Source organism: Ornithodoros turicata, chromosome 6, assembly GCF_037126465.1.
Source record: "Ornithodoros turicata isolate Travis chromosome 6, ASM3712646v1, whole genome shotgun sequence".
Lineage (NCBI taxonomy): Eukaryota > Metazoa > Arthropoda > Arachnida > Ixodida > Argasidae > Ornithodoros > Ornithodoros turicata.
This window is the reverse complement of record NC_088206.1, coordinates 39,356,441-39,361,439: the sequence shown is the minus strand read 5'-3', so window position 1 is coordinate 39,361,439 and position 4,999 is coordinate 39,356,441. Positions and strand designations below refer to the sequence as shown.

The 4,999-nt window shown below is 43.6% G+C and overlaps 1 long non-coding RNA gene across 1 annotated transcript; it reads left to right on the top strand.

Moving 5' to 3' along the window:
• The first annotated feature begins 2,805 nt into the window (after nt 1-2,805).
• On the top strand, nt 2,806-4,465 carry LOC135397882 (uncharacterized). Its single transcript, XR_010423834.1, has 3 exons — nt 2,806-2,822; nt 3,348-3,456; nt 4,298-4,465. It is a non-coding gene; the product is annotated as an uncharacterized LOC135397882 (long non-coding RNA).
• Nucleotides 4,466-4,999: the final 534 nt, after the last annotated feature.

Sequence of the window (4,999 nt, the reverse complement as noted above, 5' to 3'; positions counted from 1 at the left end):
TGAATCACAATCGTATGAGTGTCACGTCATCAGTGCACCCAATGTCGTGTTCCCTACTTTTTGTGAGATGTGCAGCCAGAGTCTCTTGACCCATCGTCAGGACTGAGGACCAGCCAATAAGCAGCGATTATTGATAGTGAAGTGCAACGGCTCGCGTCGTTTGGTTTACAACAGTCACTGAAAAAACAAATAAAGTAAAGAAGACAGCCCTAACAACTACCTTTTGCCAACTTGCCTCATATCACCTAAAAATTTTCGGACAAATTTTCCCTTTTCTTCTCTCGACACACGAAAAAAAGTCCTCACCTCACATGAAAAAGGAATCCTCACCTCAGAAAATTTTAACAAAATTTCCCTCACCTCACCTCACCTCAAAAATTTGTCAGAAAATGTACCTCATCCCACCTCACCTCAGGCTTTCTGGAGAAAAAATTTCCTCACCTCACCTCAAAAAGTTTTCAGAAAATTTTCCTCACCTCACCTCAGTTTTTCCCAAGGAAAATGTCCCTCACCTCACCTCAGCGTCTTCTAGGAAGATTTTTCCTCACCTCACCTCAACCATTGCTCCAGAAGATGCTCCTCAGTCACCTCAAATTCCGTGAGGTGAGGGTGAGGTGAGGGAGCCCTCACCCTCACAAGCCCTCGCGAGGGTGCCCACCTCTGGTTGTATGCCCATATATTGTAACAAAAGATCAGTCAAATGAAGGCAGTCTGACTGAGGTATGTAGATAATTTAAATAATGTCCATACATATGATGATCCGAGTGTTTTTGGCTCACTGACATGCATATACACTGACAGCATCCACAACTAGAAGACATTACCAGAATCTAAGTGCTGTGAAGTAATATTTTATTTTACTGAATATATATCTTTTTTTTCTTAACGGAAGCCCGCATTTGTTCGGGGCAATGTTTTTTGAACTAGCGTTCCTGATGGCGTTACCGTTGCTGGTAAATGTAAATTTTGTACGAAGTAACTCCCTTGCACCAACACCTTAGCACCAACTGCTACACCAACTTAAAGAAATCAGAAATCAATTATTGAATCACTGAAACGTCAATAAAAAAGTCGACGACGCCGACGAATCGTGCAGCGCAGCACTATAAACCGTAGCTCCACAAACACAGAAGCACCTTGCACGTACTGTGGGCAGCAGATAGCAGGTGTTTGTTTACTGCACATAACATTTTCCCACAAGCTACACAGCTGCAGCAGTAAAATGGAATCTGACGTGACTCAGGGATTTCAGAACCCTTCAAAAAATCTTGAGACTGCCCATGGTATCTCTTTGAAACCACTGAACAGGCAATGCGCTACATAGTAGGCACACCTGTAGCTCAGTAGCAAAGGCACGGATAAAATGTTTGCAAAAAGAACAGCGATTTTCAACACATACATCACAAAATACGACACTCGTCACTGCAACAACGATGGCGATTGCATAATGATGATGATGTTGGTGTAACTTCCGCTGGATTGGCATATGTGTTATTTAACATTTAACCTCCACCACCCAATTATAATGAACGGCCACGGAAATTAAAGATATTACAAAAAATAAGTACTCAATAAGCATGAGCTAAAGCAATGGCAATGACGCCTGCCCGTCTACCCAATCACCATCCATCCATCCAACCAGTTCGAACCAGTTCAGTTTCAACGGTTGAAACTTCAAACTTTCCGGACGCGCAACGGGTAGCAGTTGGGGTCTGGTTGGGGTCTTCGCGGCTGCATTCCACTGGTTGTTATACGAAAATCTTTCGAAGTTCCAATCTCCCGCGCGTTTTGCCTTGCAATTTTTGAGCATAGCGAGAACGTACGCCGTGCTGTCCAGTGATGAAAGCTGTTGAGCACAGCAGAGCTCCCAGAGTACTGTGGTGGACAACGTTTCTTTGTTCTCTGGCTTTCAAGTTTAAGGGGTGAGTTCACTCTTCATTAAAGTATGTGCCTGTTTCTGTGCACCAAATCGCATGTAGTAGAGATGCGTGGCATAATATTGGAATATCGTTTCCTTTATTTCGGCTTTGTATCACCGATTGAAGCATATTGGAAGTGTGGGTTGACCTGACTGCACTTGCATTCAAAGTAGTGATTAACGTTGTATGTTCGGCAGTACAACGTTTCATTAAGTGCCTTGGTTCGTCTTTGTGCTAAAACAAATACGGTATCACTAATTAACCATCGAGATTAACAAGTTTTCGATGACTGTTGAAGTCTTGAGTAAACGAAACTCGACAGTTACGGTTTGCAGGGCGGACATGCCGGAACATAAATGCTGGTTAGTTCATTGTCATGTCAGCCCGACTTCGGTTGTTGCATTTTTCGCTGGTAGTGAAACTACACACTGAAAATTTTGCGCAAGTACTTTTGTTTGCATATCATGGTTTCATAGCAACTGGGTTTTTCTTTTTATAGGTGCTTGGACTATCTTGCATCGGTGGATATGGAAATAGTGGTAACCTACCCTACGAAACAGCTGTTTGCACATAAGCTTAACAGTTCCCTGTGAGGTGAGGGGAAGCAGTTGTCACTGACGTGTGACTGTGTTGTCCTCCAATGTTCCTGATGTTCGATGTGCCCCCTAATCTTACTCTGGAGGGTGCCTCTTTAAATTTTTTGTCAACAAAGTATTGCAAATATAGTTGGTGGAAGACTCTAACTGCTTTCCATTTACATGGTTGTCTTGTGGTTAACGAAATCGAACTTTTTTTCAGATGCTGTGAAAGTCAGCAGGGAAGTGCGATGTAGAAGAAACGACTGCCAGAAGCTTGCTAAGGAACCGCACAACCTGTGTGGGCAGACAAAATATTCATCAAACGGTACAAAACTAGTATTTTTGTGCTTGGTCGTTTCGAGACATCCTTGGTATTGTATGGAGAACAGCGTGACTATGTCATTCCGTCTTACTTCACCCAAACAGCTATCTGGTAGTAGTGCAAGATTTGAGTTCCTAAAAGGTTTATTCACTGAATCACCTCAGCGCCATACTATAGGTCCCGCAATGTTTACTCCTTGCATTTGTTTGCTGCATTATGCGTTTTAGGTGACTATTAACACCAAAAATATGGAAATTGCTCAGACATTCTACAAATCACAGAGCAACAAGTTTTAAACACCAGATATACGGTGAGTATAATATGGGTAACAGCTTGACTGAAATCTACAATAGGGCCGATGGCAGCAAATCTGCCTGCTAGCGACAGTGGCGGTCTCCTGCGGATGACGTCATGTGAATAAACTTGTATACTACTTGTACCTACTTATAATATTTGACGTGGTGATACAGCTCTTGCTTTGTATTGTCTTTTATAATATACACAGTGTATTATTTTTATCCTGTACAGAAGTTTTGCACCAAAGTTATGAGAGCAGCACAGATGTTGTTTTAGCGTAATGGAGTGATGGAAGTGCTGCGCCAATCATGGAGTGCTTAGCAGTCGCCTGCTCGACCAGGTAAGGTCGTGTGTCACGAGAAAACGCCTGTCACATTGATGTACTTTCACAGTGAAAGCTGTTATATCCTCATTTCCCTGAGATCCTGGCAGCGTCCGCTAGAGCCCTGTGCAGATACGATTTTTAGCATCCGCGTACACGTTATCCGATCCGCACCGTTGCATACACAACCGTTTAGATCCGCAAGTTTCGAAGGACGCGTAAACACAGCCGGAAGAATGTTGGTATAATTTCGGATGCCTCCATGCTCTCATGGAAGGACCCATGGCGACAAGCAAAGGTAAACCTTTCAACAAACGCGATATGGAGAGACTTCTGGAACGCTTCCTCACCGGTGCTCGTGTGGACGCCAAAATGCCTTCTCTCCCGTCTTGGCCGTGCATGGTCAAAGGTGAACCCGGACATGCGCTCGCTGTCGGTGCGCAATACAAATAAATTGCTAGTAGAAAAATTACAGCATGCGGTATATCTGCATCCGATCTCGAGCCATCCGATCCGCACACCGCAGAAAGGGATAAATTCTCATCCGAATCTGCAAGTATCTTACGGATATCCGCTTCCATCCGTGGATGGTGCAGGGCTCTAGCGTCCACATCAGGTAGTGACGCGCAAACAGATTTTCAGCTGTTGCTGCAATTTGTGTTGTGTAGCTGTAACAGTTCTGTGATTTTTGTACGTGCAGCTTCTTTTCTTTGTGTCTCTCAGATCAGTGTTGATACAGCTTTTGCTCTTATGTGGCCAGACAAGCATCCCGTGATAGAGTGTGCATAGCCACTAAACAAACTAGTTAGAACTAGCAGGCTACATAATGCTTTCTGACATGTTTTGTTCTATTTTCTAGCCACAGTGAGTCATTGGAGGCAGTGCTGCAGCACCAACAATCACTCGTTGGAAGAAAGGAATGAGGTGGCCATCAACACCCTGCTGCCAGTTCAACACTCCTCAGTCAAAACACAAGACGCCTGCTTGGCGGCAAAGTCAATCCAGTTTTAGACAAGAGTTTTGTACCGTAGACTTTGTGTGTGGTTTACTGCGAATAAATGTTTATGCTGAGATCCGTGTTGCTATCAATTATATCATATTTCTGCATGAATGCATGCCAGGACGGTAGCAGGACTAGTCATGGTCTAAAGTAGGTCTAAAGGTGGCTAAAGTAAGGTACAGGAAATGTATAACCCTAGACCTGTCGCCTGAATAGAGGGATAAAATTGGTCTAGCTGTAGACTTCATGTCTAATACATGGTTAAGTGTCTGACCCTGTTCCAGACATCCAGGTCAAAAGAGTGTCTAAATCACGGCTAGATACATAGACATCGGATGTCTAGGGCTAGATGGCTAGGTGGCGTAACGTTAGACGTGTTATTTGACATCTAGTGGAGGGATACTAGACATTTGGTCTAATTGCCTAGACATTCTATAGACATTCCTTATCTCTTTCTTTAGACGTCATTTAGACGTTTACTAGCCCACCATGTGCTCCCTGGGTACATACTGCACATTAGCTTCCACGTCTGAAGATCACTGAACTTTCGTTTGTTCTTTT